General features: G+C 45.0%; 1 pseudogene across 1 annotated transcript in view; it reads right to left on the bottom strand.

The window, feature by feature from the left end:
• Positions 1 to 2: 2 nt before the first annotated feature.
• Positions 3 to 7,341, bottom strand: part of LOC104995035 — a 9,759-nt pseudogene continuing 2,420 nt past the window's right edge. The window contains exons 2-3 of the transcript XR_826023.1: positions 2,040 to 2,144; positions 3 to 564 (exon numbers count right to left, since the gene is read on the bottom strand). The product of XR_826023.1 is annotated as an intercellular adhesion molecule 2-like (transcript). The remainder of the gene's footprint in view (positions 565 to 2,039; positions 2,145 to 7,341) is intronic.

The raw sequence follows: 7,341 nt of genomic DNA, 5'->3' as shown, positions 1-7,341 counted from the left end.
ATGTGGGGTGTTCTGGTGATGGGGGTGCTCCCCAGCTGGGAGGAGACAGAGGGAAACGACTTTTAGGTTTGTCTAAACCTGCTTGGATTGTCTGCTTCTGAGCAAATCTCAAAATCCCAGTTGCTGGCAGGGTTCGAGGAGGCCAGGGGAGGGTGTGAGCAGATTCTGAGCCTGTGCCTGGATCCAGAAGCCCATGGAGGTGCAGGCCATAGGAGAGTGCCCAGGAGCAGTGACAGAGCAGCTCGTTGTGGGTTTGCAGACACAGGCTCCGGCCTCGGGGAGCAGGGCCCCGTGGGCGACACTCACAGAACACGGTGATGTTGAAAACTTTCGTCTCCTGCTTGCCGGCGCAGGTGAAACTGCACAGGAGCTGCTCATCCTTGGAGATGTTGTAGACCCTGAACAGCTTCCACTGAGCCTGGCTGTCCAGGAGAGTCTTGTTTAGGTGTGTCTCTAGAACAAGTTTCTTGGGGTCCGTACAACTGGCAGTGCAATTAATCACTTGAAACTCTCCAGACCCCACCATCAGGTGCTCTGGGCCCTCGAACGCCTTCTCACCAGACCCTGGAAGGACAGAAAACACTGCTCAGCAGACACCCCCGCTGCCCTGCCTGGCGGGGCTGCCCACGATGCGCAGTCTCATCAATGGGTCCCTTCTGCTCCTCCCTCTGTTCAGACATTACTGCCTCTGGTCTAGACCAAGGGGGATGCTCCCTAGCTGTCTCCCTGCCCCTGACTGCTCTTCCAGCTTGTCCCCTCCAGGTGAGTCTTCCTCATGCACATCTTCTATCCCCATTGAGATTATATTCCAACTCGCCCCCCAGCCGAAATGATCCCTCCTCTGAAGGCCTCCCTGACCTGGAGGTGGATCGAGTCCCCTCAGGCCCCATGTCCATGAGTTCAGCTCCTCCCTCACTCCTTCCCTCTCTTCTGCAAACCCTTATAGAATACTAGCTGTGTAGCAAGCACTGTTCTAGGCTCTGGGGAGCCATCAGAGATAGAAGAAATTCAAAGGTTGCCCTTGTGGAGCTCCCGCTGCTGCGAAGGACACAGAGTAACCAACAAGCGAACTAGCCAGCCTGTCAATTGGTGGGTAGTGCCCCAGACAGGAAATAGGGAGTGGGGTGGGGCTGCTGCGTTAAATACTGTGCTCAGGACAGGTTTCATAGAAACGGTGACATTTGAGGAAAGGAGGAAGGAAACGGGGGGAGCTTGGCTTCCAGTGTCTGCAGAGGGCAGAAAACCAGCAGCGCCAAGACCCTGGTGGAGAAAACAGGATGGCTGGAGCCCAGTGAGGAAGAAGGCCAAGAATCGGAACTGATCTCGGCCAGCTGGGCCTGTGCTCTGTCCTGTGTTCCCACCACACCCACATGTCCACATCTAGCCCTCAGCTGGGGAAAGAGAAAGGTTCTCTAGGGAGAGAGAGAGAGCTGCCTTTGAATCCCGAGTTTGCCAGCTCTGTGGCCTTGGGCAAAGTGCTTTCCTTTTCTGAGCCTCAGTTTCTCCATCTGTCAAATGGGCTAGTAATCCCTTTCCTGCATGGTCGTCATGAAGGCACCTGACAGGTTTTCCAAAACAGAGTGCTCACACCTGGAGGCATTCTCCTTCCCTGTCCCCTGGGCCACCCAGAAGGGGCTTTGTTTGCACTTTGATGGTCAGCAGAAGACGATGCCCTCCACTGACCTCTACTGTCCACTGGGCCGCCTCTGAAGACCCGCTGGGACGTTCCCTTACTTTCCCTTGAGCCCCAGCCTCCTTGGTCTCCCATCAGTCTCCACGACCTGCCACATCCAAACACCCTGAAGTTATGGGGCCTGTTCAACCCAAAGTGTGAAGGCCAGGTCCCCCATCTGCTACCCTGGGTCATGGAGTCATGGGGAAACCAGGCTTGCATAGCATCCCGCACCCGTGGTGGGCAGCCGCTGTGCTCAAAGCCTCAGCGACTTCGGGACCAGGACCCCCTTCTCCACACAGCACCAGGGGAACAGGTGCCCTAACCTCTGGCGGGAACACACCCAGTCTGGACCCCCCAGGCTCACCTCGGCAGCAGAGCATAGCGAGAAAGGCTGCGAGCATTCCCCAGCCACCAAAAGGGGACATCTTGGGTGGCGTCCGCAGGCTCACAGGGAACAGCTGAGGACTGCCTGCAGAGAGGTGAAGGGCTCCGGTCAGGCAGGCAGCAGGGAGGACTTGCAGTTGCAGTCCTGAACCCCCAGCCTTCTGGAAGCTGATGACTGTATTTCCTCTCATTATCTGAGTGGTCTTGGGGAGGCCATATGGAAGGCCAGCTCCCAGGGCCACAGGTCTGCAAGAAGCTGGGCAGAGGAAGCCAGGAGTCAGCTGATAAGCGGGACATACCTAGTGCTCCTGGCACGCTGCCATCAGGGGTGAGGCAGGCACACGGGGCTCATGTGTGTGTGATGTGTGTGCACACGGGGCATTTACCGCTACAAGCCCCAAATCTGGAGAGCCCTGAATCCCACAGGACACTTTTTTGGTGTCAACAAGGGAGGGACTTTCCAAGTTGGAAAGAAGGTTTGGGAGGCAATAGCTGGACATTCTCCCCTGTCCTCTGCCCCTCCCCTTTTAGATTTCTGGTGATGCACACGGTCCCCAGGCACTTTCTTGTCTGTTTTCTTAGCTAAATGTGATTTCACGTTACTAATTCAAGGAGGAAGGAAAAGGAAACCAACATTTCACTGATGCCAATTCTCTGTTAGGGACTAATTTAAGGTTTTAATATATCGTCTCATTATCACACCAAATCTAGCAATGTTGATTGTGCATCTGAGGAAGTTCAGGGCTCAGGTGAATTAATAACTTGCCTAAATCACAACGATATTAGGTGATGGAACGGCAGTGAGAATTTAGGAATGAGGAGTGTTTGGTTGGAGAATTGGTGGTTGCCAAGATTAAAGGGAGTGAGACATGGACTGAAAGAGCAGAGAGGACTTTAGGACAGAGAAGCTGCTCTGTTTGCTACTACAATGGTGCATATGTGTCAGCACACACTTGCCCAAACCCACAGAATGTACACACCAAGACTGAACTGTAATGTCAACTATGATCTTTGGGTGATAATGACGGGTCAATGCAGGCTCATCACTCATGAGAAATGGACCACTCTGGTCGGGGATGTTGGTAACAGGAGAGGCTGTGCATGTGTGGGGACAGGAGGTATGTGGCAAGTCTCTACTTCCCCTAAGTTTTGCTCTAAGCCTTAAACTGCTCTTCTAAAAAGAAGTCTACTAAAAAAATGGGGGTAGTAGAGGACAGAGGATCTGGTGTGTTACAGTCCATGGGGTTGAAAGAGTCGACACGACTTAGAGACGGAACAACGACAGAAAAATAGCTCAAACACACCACCCTGGAGGGCAGCCTTCTGGGTCAGGATGCTTGTCAGCCATGGATGGTTGTTGCAAATGCAGGCTTTTATGACTTCCCTGGCGTTCCAGTTGTTAAGACTCTGCTTCCAAGTGTTTGATCCCTGGTCTGGGGAACTAACATTCCATATGGGTGTTCCATATGTGCGTGGCATAGCCAAAAATAAAGAAACTTCAGGTTTTTAAACTCAATTTTTAGCAGGTTTAGAGGAAGTCATTTACTCGGTCATTTCTAAATCTTTATCTCAAATTACATTTGTAAAATATGTATTTACTTGGCTGCACCAAGTCTTAGTTCTGGCATGCGGGATCTAGTTCCCTGACCAGGGATGGAACCCAGGCCCCATGCATTGGAGCTGGAAGTCTTAGCCACTGGACCACCAGGGACGTTCCTCAGATTACACTTTAAAAGATATTTAAACACAAAACCCAGTTCTACATTGTTTATGAGACACATCTAATGAGTAAGAGTGTGGAATGGTGGAATGAAAAAAGATATACCAGGCAAAAGCTAACCAAAAGAAAAGCCGGGAAAGGTTTATTCATATCAAAGAAGAAGGAATTTTAAGACAAAAAATATTTATTAGGGATACAATGAGTACCTAGATTAAATGGTCAATTCATACAGAAATTATAATTGTTGTAAACTTGTAAGCACTTAGCTTGAAGGAACAACAAAGAGATAAAACCATCATCATAGCAAGAAATTTTAATACAACATTTCTCTGTTATGAATAATGAAGCAAACATGAAAAGATGCTCAACATCATTCATCAGGAGGGAAAGGCACATCAAAGCCACAATGAGACATCACCCAACCACTGTCAGAATGGTTATCATCAAAGACAACAAATAAAAACATTGGCAAGGGTGTGGAGAAAGGGGAGCCCTCGTGTCCTCCTGGTGGGATTGTAAATTGGTGCGAATGCTGTGGAGAAATGTGTAGAGGTGCCTCAAAAATTAGAAATAGAACTGCCGTATGATCCAGCAATTTCACTTCTGGGTATTCTCCTGAAAAAAACAAAAGCACTAATTTGAGGACATGCATGTGCACCACTGTCCACTGTGGCATCATTTCCAGTAGCAACATGTGAAAGCCTCCTGAATGTTCATCCATAGATGCATGAGTAAAGATGGGTTTGGTATAATACACAACGGAATATTATTCAGCCATAAAGGATGAAATCTTGCCATTTTCGACAACACGGACAGACCTAGAGGGTATTATGCCAAGTGCACTGACTCAGACAGAGAAAGACAAACACCATGTGATCTCACACATATGCAGAATCTGAAAAACAAAACAGACAAAACCAAAACCAGGCTCCTACATATAGAGAATAAAGGGGTGGTTGCTGGAGGCGAAGGGGCCGAGCAGGGTCCAAAATAGATGAATGGGATTAAGAGGGGCAAAGCACCAATTACAGAGTAAGCCACAGGGATGTAACACAGCATGAGGAATATGGTCAGTAATACTGGAATAACTTTGTATGGAAGCAGGTGGACACTAGACTTACTGTGGTGATAATTGCATAATGTAGGCAAATACCAAACCCCTGTGTAGAACACCTGAAGGTTACATAATACTGTATATTATAAGCCACTCTAAAAATATAAAGTAATGTATCTTGCAATTCACAAAAGAAGAAGACTATAGATTCATAGAAACAGAAAGCAGAACAGTGGTTGCCAGGGCCTGGGGGCAGGGGGAAATGGTGAGTTGTTTGTTTAATGGGTATAGACTTTCAGTTTTGTGAGATAAAATTAAGTTTTGAGATCCATCGTGAAACAATGTGTTGTAACCCAACCACATGTACATTGAAAAAGAGTTATGTGGTGTATTTTGTGTTAGGTATATTTTACCATAAATGAAAATTTAATTTACACAACATTGCAAATCTTCAATAAGCTTAAACATTCAAAACTTACAAAAATTAAAAACTTATAAATCATTTATGCCAAGAAATATGAAACCAAGTAGAATAAGTCTTAGAAAAAGTCACTTCAGTTCAGTCGCTCAGTCATGTCCGACTCTTTGTGGACACACAAAAAGTACCTAACTTGATTGAAGAAGAAATAAAAAGCCTGAACAGTTGTCCAACTATTATAGAAATTACATCCATAATTTGAAATCTCCCCACAAAGGAAATATCAAGTCTAGATAGCATTACAGAAGTTTAAGTAGGGATAATTTTAATCTTACAAAAACTCTCTCTGAGAATGAAAATAGCAGGAACACGCTGTCTAAGAGGCCAATGGAACCTTAATGCCAAAATGAGACAAGAATAGGATGAAATAGAAAAATTAGAAGCCAGTGTCACTCGTGAATACAAATGCAAAATAAAAACACAAACAGACCAAATCTAGCCATGTGTTAAAAATATTAGACATCATGTCCAAGTTAGGCTTAGCTATGAAAAGCTGGTCGCACGATAGAAGAGAAAGCTGCAAATGTCATTTATTATTGTCGGGAATAGTAAACTTTGGTGCTTTATGTCATGATACTTCTGCCCTGCTCTGAAATCCTCTGTATTTACAGCAGAAAATTTCCTGCAACCTGAGACTCACCTTATGTTCCATGACCCCACCTCAAGTTTATACCATGTTTCCTTTTTGCCTTTTTGCCTCAGGGTCTTCTTCAATGCTTTAGGAATCACTTAGATACCTGTTAGTGTTTCTTAGAAGCCTAGGAGTGTCAGGTTCCCTAACATGAAACCCTCAACCAAGGAGAGGCCAAGAGCTAGGAGAAACATGGTCCAGCCTCTTTCTTTTGGGGAGGCAGTTCTAGCCAGCATCCTGTAGACCTATCAGAGATTCTGAAAGGCTTGAACTCCCTTTGCTTACACCTGCAACACCAGTTATGCATCTTCTATTGGCTTTCTCTCCCCCGGTTCAGTCTTACTCCTTCACTCCCTACTTCCTGGCCTCAATCATTCAGTAATCTACCTGAACTGAAGTCCTTGTTGCAGGCTCTACTCTGAAGGAGTCCAAACTAAAATCTTATGTTACAGATTTAAGAAGAAAAAAATATGATCATCTTAACAGATCTAGAAAAAAAAATGATGACATTCAATATCCTTCATGATAAAACCTCTTAGCAGACTAGAAGGAAATATCCTTAACATGATAAAGGAAACTTAGAAAAAGTTTGCATGTGTACTATTAGTTTTTTAACATCTGTATTATCTTTTTAATGAGTACATCTTCAGAGTAATTCGTTTAAAATCTGGACCCAAACAAGGATGCCCACTATCTTTGCTTCTATGTTGACATTTTTACCAGATGTCCTAGACAATATAGTAAGACAAGAAAAAGAAATTAAAGGACTAGGGATGGGAAAAGAGCAAAATCATCAGTTTTTTCATATAATGTGGTTGCCTAGATAGAACATTCAAATGAATGATTCAAAATAATCAGAGATTCTAGCAAGACAGCTAGCTGTAAGATCAATATCCAAAAAGAAATTGCTTTTGTATAGAACAGGAACATACAAAAATGTAATTTAGGACTTCCCTGGTGGTCCAGTGGTTAAGACTTTGCACTTACACTCCAGGGGCCACAGGTTTGATCCCTGGTCAGGGAAGTTCTGCATGTTGCACAGAGCATCCAGGAAAGAAAAGTAATTTTAAAAGCACACTATATTACAGCAGCAAAAAGATAGAAGTGATACATATACAGAAACAAAAAGATGGCAGAATATAAGACTTAAAGTCAGAAAGTTCTAAAACACAATTGAAAGACATTGAACACAATTTAAATAAATGTAGAACCCGCCCATGTTCATGACTAAGGGATTCAATATTATAATGAGGACAATTTTCTTCCTACAGATTTAATGCAATTCTAATAGATCCCAATAAGGGATTTCATGGAAAACAAAAGATGCTTCTAAACCTTATAATGGAAAGAACAAAAGGACCAAGACACCCCTAAAGAAGAATAAAATGAGGGGATTTGC

Source organism: Bison bison, unplaced genomic scaffold (genome assembly GCF_000754665.1).
Source record: "Bison bison bison isolate TAMUID 2011002044 unplaced genomic scaffold, Bison_UMD1.0 scf7180017850493, whole genome shotgun sequence".
Taxonomy (NCBI): Eukaryota; Metazoa; Chordata; class Mammalia; order Artiodactyla; family Bovidae; genus Bison; species Bison bison.
This window is presented reverse-complemented; position numbering and strand designations above follow the sequence as displayed.